We start from the raw sequence: 10,825 nt of genomic DNA, 5'->3' as shown, positions 1-10,825 counted from the left end.
AGGGAGAGAGAAAAGAAAGGAGGGAGGAAGGAAGGACACTGCAACGAACATCTTGTGGCACACATCATTAATTGTTTCCTTAGCATATATCTCCTTAGCTTTATTTTGAAGTGGAATTGCTAGTTAAAAGGTATGTACTTGTCAGACATTTTATCAAAAAGTTCTCCAGAACAGATGTAGTACCTTCTCTAATACTATTATCTTTAAAAATAATCCTTACCGGGAGGCCAAGGTGGGCAGATCACGAGGTCAAGAGATCGAGACCGTGCTGGCCAACATGGTGAAACCCCGTCTCTATTAAAAATATAAAAATTAGCTGAGCATGGTGGTGGGCGCCTGCAGTCCCAGCTACTCGGGAGGCTGAGGCAGGAGAATCGCTTGAATCTGGGAGGCAGAGGTTGCAGTGAGCCAAGATCACACCATTGCACTCCAGCCTGGGCGACAGAGTGAGACGCCGTCTCAAAAAAATAAAAATAAAAATAAATAATAATAATAATCTTTACCAATTAGATAGGCAAAATGGTATTTTAATGTTGCTTTGATTTGCATTTTTTATTATTGATGGAAATGAAAAAAATTATCTTTGCTGACCCTTTTCATTTCTTCTTTTCTGATTTACCAGTGGAAGTCCTTTGCCCATTTTGCTGTTTGGCTATTGATCTTTTCCTTACCGATATGGAATACTTCCTAATTCTTAGTTCCTTTTTTTCCTCTTTCCATTTGGCACTTGTCCTTTTTCTTTTTTTCTTTTTTCTAAGACAGGGTCTCGTTCTCACTCTGTTATCTAGGCTAGAGTGCAATGGCGCAATCATAGTTTACTGCAGCCTCAAACTCCTGGGCTCAAGCAACCATCCCAACTCAGCCTCCTGAGCAGCTAGTACTATAGGCACATGCCATTATGCCTGGCTTTTTTTTTTTTTTTTTTTTTTTTGGAGAGATGGGGGTCTTGCTATATTGCACAGGCTGGTCTCAAACTTCTGTGCCTCAAGTGCTTCTCCCATTTCAGCCTCTCAAAGCTGGGATTACAGGTATGATCCACCATGCTCAGCCTGCCCTTTAATTTTCTGGTGACTTCTAAAGGACAGTTTTTAGTTATTTAACATTTAAAAAATAAATATTTTACTTAATGTTTCATGTCATATAATCCCCCCTCCCAAGACTATAAAAGTTTTTCTTTATATTTTCTTCTAGTAAGGCTATGGTTTCATTTTTATATTAAAATCTTTGAAATCATCCAAATTCATGAAAATCACAATAAATCACTAGAAATTTATTTTGGAACATGGTGTATTTTTTCCCTCCAACACTCGGCCAATGACCCCTTCATTTATTGCGTAGCTTATTTTTTCCTCACTGATTACAAATTTAACATTTTAAAAAAAGAGATGGGGTCTTGCTATGTTACTCAGGCTGAAGTGCAGTGGCTATTCACAGGTGCAATCACAGTGCACTAAAATCTCAAACTCCTGTGCTCAAGTGATCCTCCCATTTCAGCCTCCTGAGTAGCTGAGACTACAGGCTTGTGCTACCATTCCCAGCTTGAATGCCACTTTTATTATCTATCTACGTGGGTCTGAATAACATTGAATTTTAATGTGAAAATATAAACCCATATATCTAACCATTTCCCCTCTGTGTATGTTGCCTGGGACCTCTTCAAGAGCTGTTTTTAATCAGCTATTGTGTGGAGAGTAAATGAGGTTTCATTTCAAATGCCAAAAAGACACTGAATGAACCTCTAGCTCTTTAAAATTAAATCAGAAAGTGTTATAAATATTTTATAACAATGTCATTGCTAATGCAGACTTGTATTGTGAGATATTATAATCTAAGCTTTTTTATTGCTATACATCTGGGCTATGATGGCATATATTTTACGATATTTTGCTTATATTGTGAGATATTATAATCTAAGCTTTTTTATTGCTATACATCTGGGCTATGATGGCATATATTTTATGATCATATTTTGCTCATTAAGCCAATAAAATGTTCCTAACTATGGGTGATATATGCATAAATTATATATTTATTATTATTACTCAGGGGCTAAGTATTATTTACGAATTTAAAATGATCAAGGCCAGGCGCAGTGGCTCACACCTTAATCCCAGCCCTTTGGGAGGCCAAGGCAGGCAGATCACGAGGTCAAGTGTTTGAGAGCAGCCTTACCAACATGATGAAACCTGTCTCTACTAAAAATACAAAAATTAGCCGGGCATGGTGGCGTGCACTTGTAATCCCAGCTACTCAGGAGACTGAGGCAGGAGAATTGTCTGAACCCGGGAAGTGGAGGTTGCAGTGAGCCTAGATTGCACCACTGCACTCCAGCCTGGGGAACAGAGTGAGACTCCATCTCAAAAAAAAAAAAAACAACAACGATCAAACACATTTTGTATACATGAGTACGTGTATGTGACCAGTTTGTACCTCAATCTTAAAGCCGTATGTATTGGTTCACGTTTTTCCAATATAATCAATATAATTACACCAAAAAAATAGAAATCGATTTTGTTATCCTTTAAATTTAAGCTGCCAATACATAGAAAAGCATCTGGTTAGATTTCAGTTGTGCTTAAGTTGTTCCTTTCTCCCAAGTACATGAAAATCACAAAGATACATATTTCTGTTCTAAATATAAACACTAACCCTAATTTCAGCTTTAATAAAGATGATAGGTTTGATGGTGAATGCCATCATGGTAAACTGGTATTTATTCAGGAACAGTGACTTTCTCAATCACTTTGCCTGTAATTTAGCCACATGTCACTTGCCATTAAATGCTCCTGAAAATACTACAATTGGTCACTTAATCAATGTACTAGCTCATTGTGGTAAATGTTGGCCTTAACCCATTTATGCTGGAGGTTGCAAATTTTTTTTTGTGAAAAGTCAGACGATGACCTTGAGCATAGGATATAAATAACTCCCATAAGCTTAGCGTTCCAATAATGGAACATTAGGCATAAATGGGTTTTAACCAAAACAATGACTTAGGTCAATTTACATAACCACGCTTATAAAGGTGCATCTGCAGAATTTTATATTAGGTCATTTCAAAGATATATGTAACCCACCTTTCTTCCCATATATACATTCCAATAAGACACTTCAGGCTTTTGGTGCATTTGATAGATGTTAAAAATACTTGCTGTCAAAAAACAGCATTAAATCCTGTGTGATCCTGACTGAAAAAAGAGCTACAATGTGGTTACCAAGAAAATGGTCTGTGAGTTACTTGGGCAGAATCTCTAAAGCCGTTCTTTTCCCAGTGCTCATTTACAGTGAAGAAAACAAACCAGGTGGCAGGGAAATTTAGCTTGAAAAGAGGCTTATTTTCCCCTCCCGAGAGACAAATTTGATTTTATCTCTTGGCTCATACTGTAAAGTGTGGCTGTTCTCCAAATTAGCTCTTGAGGATGATTTTTAAAAAATGTTCCTCACTTCCTTCCCCTTAATCATGCCTTCTACAGTATATTGAGAATATCTACTCTTCATCTCTTCAAGTCTCTCACAGATCATTTCTCATTTCGCCTTCTTCTAACTTCCTGTTCTGTCACAAAAAAATTTTGATCAATTATCTCTACTTTTCTTGTAAAATCCCAACTTTATGTGCTAGGCTTCATGCCACCACTATTTTTATAAATGTGCTTATCACATGATAAGCATCATGCCACCATAAAGGGTATCTCTATTTTTCTTACTTTCTGTCTGTCTTTTTTTCTTTTGGAGTCTGGCTCTGCCGCCCAGGCTGGAGTGCAGTGGTGGATCTCGGCTCATCGCAAGCTCTGCCTCCTGGGTTCACGCCATTCTCCTGCCTCAGCCTCCCGAGTAGCTGGGACTACAGGCGCCCGCCACCACACTCGGCTAATTTTTTGTACTTTTTGTAGAGACAGGGTTTCACCGTGTTAGTCAGGATGATCTCTATCTCCTGACCTCGTGATCCGCCCACCTCAGCCTCCCGAAGTGCTGGGATTACAGGCATGAGCCACTGCGCCCGGCCCACAAAAGATATCTCTTACTTTATAAATGAAAAAGACTGAGCTTAGAAACATTCAGTAGCTTTTTCTTGCTCACCAGGCTAGTAAAAGTTGAAGAGGAATAGGAACATGTGACTTAATCCCAGGTATAGAAGGCCCAGGGCCTACACTTACTTTCGATACCAACAATGCAGGGGCAGTATAACATAAATATGAAGAAGAGTTGTTCTGGAGCCTGACCGCATGAGCTTCAATCCTGGCTTTGTCACCTAAGAGTTAATCTAAATTTTTTGTGTTTCAGTGTCATCATCTGTAAAATATAAACCATTTATTGAACAACTACTCATTGGTTCCCAATCATTCCACCTCAGAGTCGTTCTCTGATCTGCTGTCTTGCTTTTGTTTAATTTGTCACATTTTATGCTGATGATCACCAAGGGCTTAGATGTCTAAAAATGAAGTCTTAAATCACTCTATTAGGCAAAGCCCCTCAATCAGTTGGAATATTAACTGTAAGCAGGGAAACTTGGATGGGTAGTCATACATACTAGCTATGGCCTTATAAGCTGTAGTGAGAATGAGTAATCCACATATATCGTTGGAATGTCTGAAGACTGAAAAATTACCTACTCCTCCTCCCCGCCTTTTTTTCCTAAAAGGCAAGGTCTTGCTCTGATGCCCAGGCTGGAGTGCAATGACCTGATGATTGCTCACTGCAGCCTTGAACTCCTGGGCTCAATCAATCCTCCCACCTCAGCCTCCTGAGTAGCTAGGACTACAGGTGCATGCCACCATGCCTGACTAAATTTTTTTTTTTTTTAACTTTTTATTAGAGACAGGGTCTTGAAATGCTGCCTAGGCTGGTCTTAAACTCCCGGCCTTAAGAGAGCCTCCTACCTCTTTTTTTCTTTTTAAAATAAGAACTATCACTGTTTTCTTTTCCTTCCTTTTTTTTTTTTTTTTTTTTCCGTAGCATCTATTGCCACCCTGGCCCCAACAGTTATTTATAGAGTGCATTGGTAGTAATTATACTTACAATTTAGTACATGGAGTGCAGGACCATGAGGAACTATAGCTAGATAAGACTGTGCCAGAATTAGAAGAATAGACATTTTACTTTCAGATATCATGACTAAAAGAATATTAAACCCAAGATGCTCCTTCCATCAGCTGGATGTGCCTTTGGGCTTAGAAAGATGGCAAGTATAGCAGTTGTACTGGAATGGCTGGATCGAATAGGTTGAAGGCATTTTTGTCATTGTACATGTGGGGAAAGGCAACCAAGTAATAAGACACAACAGATATCTCTTAAGGCAGCCACACAGCTCACAGTGACACCTCGCCCCCCCCCCATAGCATAAGGGTGGAACAGTAGCAAAATATCTATACACATAACTTGCAGATGAGTCATGCCTGCGTAACATGGAGGTGGAAATATGACCCAAATTGGGCAAACAGACTTGTTTTCCCAAGAAACTGGAATTTTTATGTGAGATGCAGAGAGGGTGAGTTGTTTACAGCCCACCAGGAAGACAGTTTATGGATTCCTACCAGTGAGTTCCCCAGAGTTTCCCTGGTTATTCAACAGTTCCCAGGATCCCATGAGATACCCCAGTATCCTTCCACTAAAGTCAACTTAACTAGCTGGAGTTGTTGTTTGCAACCAGAACCTTAACTACTACACTCCCCAAATAGCTTTCTCTCATGTTATGCTTTTACGTATTCCTTTCTCTCCACCAAAATAGCAAAATAGAAAAAAAAAAAATTGGGCTTACCAAGAATGCTATATTTTGACTCACTGAGCTTTGGTTGCTTCCCTGCATGAAATTCCCTTCTTCTTCTTCCTGAAACCTTGTTCAAGGATACTTCCACTATGATACTTACCATTGTCAACCCATACTTACTTGCTTTGATTTGGAAGGTCTTCCACTGTGCCCTTAGGGCCTGTCATATCAAAATCATGGCACTTACCATACTGTACTGTGTAGTCTTTGGTTTACTTGCCTGTCTCCCCCATTAGATGGCAAGCTCCTTGACAGTAGGGGCAACTTCCCATCTGACTTTATTTCTCCAGTTCTTTATTACAGTACCTAGTGCCCAGGAGACTCAGTAAGTAAACAGATAAATAAGTAAACAGTTTCTGCTTCAATATGAGAGCATGATTAAGCTTACCCGCTGGAGGAATGTGAGGAAAACAGCCAATGTAAAACAGCCACACCCTTTCTAGAGCTGATGAAAGCCAAGTGGTCCCAAATGTGGAAGTCCAGCGAAAAATCAGCAGAGCCACCTACCCAACCCACAGCTGACTTAGAAGATAATTCCAGAGGAGCTGTCCAACTAATGCAGAGACTCCTAAGAAAAAAGGTACAGTTATTGTTTTAACCTACTGCCCTTTGGGTGGCTTCTTAGGCAGCATTTTTGTGGCAATGAATAACTGGTACAGTATCTGTGGGTTACATTTTACCTGAGGATCACCAACTTGAGAGCTTTGTTTGCTAAAAAAAAAAAGGTTTTAAATCCAAGGATTGCTTTTACAAATCCCACTGTGAATGTGAAGAATGGATATATTTATAAATCAGTAGAAATAATATTTCTCACTATTTACTAATGTTTTAAGATTAGTAGAAGACATTTTTAAAAAGAATAATTTAAAATTTAAAAAAATTTAAGGGAAAATCAAAAGTAAAACCACCAATAACTTCTTTATTTTAGCACACACGTTTGCATTTCTATTGAGCCTTTCTCCATGTACGTATTTTCACGTTGTTCTCATAACAATGTTGCATTTTAATATTAGAGGAAAATTACCATATTCATATATAATCTTCATAAGTCTTTTCATGCCTACGTAAGTTATTCAAATAGATTTACTGTAATTAATCATTGTTTCAATTGTTTTTAAAAGTTAAATTAATTTTTTTCTATTAGCAACAATATAGCAAAGTTTTTCTTCTTTCGGTATTACTTTTTCAGGCAATAAACACTGTCTTTCTTGTTTATTGCCATATCCCCTCATAACCCCAGTAACTAGCAAAGTATATGGTAGACACCGATAAACATTTCTTGAATGAAAGCAATGCATGAATGAGTAAATGGAATTTACAGAAGTAGGCTTTCTAGTTCCATCTGCTTCAAATGCTTTTTAAAGAAAATTAACAGGACTGAATTAGATTCAACATTCACACCATTTGAAAGAAAAACGGCATTACAATTTAAACTTATCATCTATAGATAAAGAAATTTGTTATTCACCTCAAAATCTGAGTTAGTTGCATGGGAATGTATCAGCTTTAACTGAATAGACCAAAAAAAAGAGTTCTAAGTTTTTTGTTCATGAACTGCTTGTACAAATATCACTGGATATATACCATTTATTCCCAGTTCTCATTCTCTTCTACAACACCTGACACTTTGGCCTATTTGTTACTCTTTCTCAAACTTGGTTGGTTGTGTATCTGTTTTTGTGACAGTGAATTTACACCACTTCTCTTGCTGTTTCTTTGACTCCTCCTTTGCCCTTGCCTGTGGTCATTCTCTAAAGATTTCCTTAGTCTTCTGCTCTTCTCCCTCTGCAATCACTGTTTATAATCACTCACCTAAAATTTGGCTTCAACTTGTCCTTTCTGTGAAACATGCTCAGATCTGTATATCTAATCCTGATCACTCCATCTGTGTCTTTTCAATCTCATCCTCCTCCATTTACTTGAGCTTCATTTTGTTTGTATTTTCAATTTACCTCTCTTCTCTGGCTCCTTTCCCTTGAGCTACACAGGCCTTTGCAATTCCTCCTTGACCCTGTTTCTTCCTTAAGGTGCTTTCTCATTGCTCCCTTTTCCTTTACCACGAAACTTTTTGAAAAAGTACTCTCTGCTGCCTGGTTCCAGTTCTCCCCCTCATTCCTCTTCAGTTCTTTGCATGTTGACTTCCGATCTCTCTTCCTGAACTTTTACTTCAGCAACACTATCTTTGATCCCCTTCCAACAGTGCCTCTGTGTGGCATCTCACACTCTTGCAACTCTCTCCCCACAACTTCCTTTACATAATGCTTCTTGGTTTCTATCAAATCTTTCCTCAAATACTTTCTTCTTTTTGCTTTCTGTCTTTGAACATTTTTCAAAAAATTCTACCATCCTTAAAGATCTTCATCCAGTTTCAAAGTTAACAAATATTTACTGAGTGCCAAGAACTATCCCGGCTCTGGGGATGCAGAAATAAACCAGACCCTCACTGGCTCTGTGTACTTACAGTCTGGCTTAAACAAACCCTACTATAGAGGGACTTGTTACATAGCCCTACTATCTGATCCCACATCTCCACTGTCCAGCTCTCACAGGATACATCCATTTGGATGGCTATTTCTCTCCATCCAAATCTACCTCTTCCTAGCTATCACTGTCCCCACCTCCATTATTATTTAGGCATGGTCCTCCTATCTCACGGTAGATGCAGTCAGAAGCTAAATCCTGTAAATTCTCTTTCCAAATGCCTCTAATCTGTCTCTTCTATGTTATTATCACCAAACTTTCTTTGTTCAGGTCTACATCATTACTGTGTTTTTACAATAGCTTAATAATTAATGTTCTTGTCTCTGTGCATTCCAGACCATCTTCTATGTGAACTCAAACTAATCTTTTTAAACATTATTGTTTATGCCATCCCCTTCTCAAAAATGTTCACTAACTCTTTCCACTGCTTACAAAATGATCTCCAGACTTCTTAAAAGGATGTTGGAAAGGCTTGAGACTTTGCAGTCAGAAAGCTTGGGTTGCATTTCCAGTCTGCCACTTATTCATTCTGTGACCTTGAATAATCTCCCTGGGCTTCAATTTTCCCATCCATCAACTGGGATTAATGACTAGTTATAAAGACCAAATACGTGTGAAAGTACTTTATATTTTTAAAGTCCTATAATGAATATAACCTTTTTTCCTTTTTTTTTTTTTTTTTAAATTTAGAGATAGTTTCCAAATTACAAATAGCTTCAGCTTTGGAGTTAAATAACAACCTGGTTTGAAATTTCAGCTCCACTACTTATTATCTGTGAGACTTTGAACAAATTAGTAAAACTCTCTGAGACTGTTTTCCCCCCGTGTCAAAACACCTATTTTGCATGGCTATAGGGAAATTACATGAAATAGCAAATATGAAAACTTTTGGCCCAGTGTGTAATTCATATCAGGCACTGATCTGTTTTCTTTTTGCCCTAACCTACTTTTCTTGCATTATATACCACTATACCTCTTTACAAACCCTATTAATAGAGCCACTCTAGACTACTTTATTTTCCCAAGTCATACAATATACTTTTGTGTTTTTTCTTCAGTTACGTGCTCTTTCCTTCTCTATCAAAATTGTACTCAATCTTCAAGCCACAGTTAAAATATTCAGTCCTCCATAAAACCCTTTGTACTTCACAACTAGTGTGTTGATCACTTCTTCCCATGCACATTCTTAGCCTGTGTGTTTTATCACAGTATTTATTTCAATCTGGTTTATATTATTCTTCTCCCACCAGATTATAGGGTCTTCAAGAACAAGGTGGGAGTTATATTCATCTTTATTTCTCCTACATCATAGTCAGGACACTAGACAGTTATTGAATGAATGTAGAAATTAGATATTGTCTTCTCTTTCCTCTTTCTATAGGACACCACGTCTATACATGCCTGCCCAAACACATGCAAAAGTAAGCACGTCTTCTCTAAACAGCTCCCTTTCAACTCCACTATTTTTGACAGTGACACTTCCCTAACCGTAGTCTGAAGCTAAACTTTTTTTTTTTTTTCCTTTTCTTGAGACAGGGTCTCACTCTGTCACCTAGGCTGAAGTGTAGTAGCATGATCATGGCTCACTGCAGCCTCAACCTCCTGGGCTCAAGTAACCCTCCCACCTCAGCCTCCCAAGTAGCTAGGCTCACAGGTGTGCACTACCGCACCTAGACAACATGAAAAAATAATGTTTCATATATATGCACTCTCTCTGAAACTCTTAAAGCTTAATAAGGAGATGTACTCTTTGTCCTCAAAAGCCTATTTATAATACAGACACATATAGTATACTATAAATAACTATTTAAATATGGGCTACAGATTAGCATATTTTATGACATATCACACTGGTATTTATATTCAATTAAATTTCTCTCAGCCACATATGTAATAAACTAGTTACATGGTTTATTACTAGTTGGACTGACCAAGCCTGATAAAGATGATAATAGACACTAACATTATATAACACTTCATACTATAAAAAGTACTTTCACACAAGTCTCATTTGATTTTGAATCCTGTGTGTTACATAATATTTCTATAACTGAATTGAAGAAAATGAGGCTTGGAGAGTGACTTGTCTAAGTAAAAAATAGTTGGGACTGGTACCTACAACTCTTTACTACACATTCAATTCTGCTTATGCTACCACAGAAGCCTGTAGCAATAAACTATTACTGAAATAATGTGTGCTCTACTCATCTATTTAGCATAAGTCTATAAAGAACACAAATGTTACATGAAAAAGCAAAGTTATTATAGTTTTTTCAGGAGAGACAAGATATGGGTCAGTGACACTGTGGTAACTCAGGACATTTTTTGCCAGCTAGCTTTTTCAGATTGATAAACTTGATAAGGTCAAGATAAATTTAGGCACTAAAATAAATCTTTAAATCAACAGTAAACTGACAAAAAAAAAAAAAACCCACCACTTCATAAAGATTTTCTTTTCTTTTTTTTTTTTTTTGAGACAGTCTTGCTCTGTCGCCCAGGATGGAGTGTAGTGGTACAATCTCGGCTTACTACAACCTTTGCCTCCAGGGTTCAAGCAATTCTCCTGCCTCAGCCTCCCAA

This window comes from Trachypithecus francoisi, unplaced genomic scaffold (genome assembly GCF_009764315.1).
Source record: "Trachypithecus francoisi isolate TF-2019V2 unplaced genomic scaffold, Tfra_2.0 Lachesis_group5, whole genome shotgun sequence".
In the NCBI taxonomy this organism is placed as follows: domain Eukaryota; kingdom Metazoa; phylum Chordata; class Mammalia; order Primates; family Cercopithecidae; genus Trachypithecus; species Trachypithecus francoisi.
Note: the sequence above shows the minus strand (reverse complement) of the source record.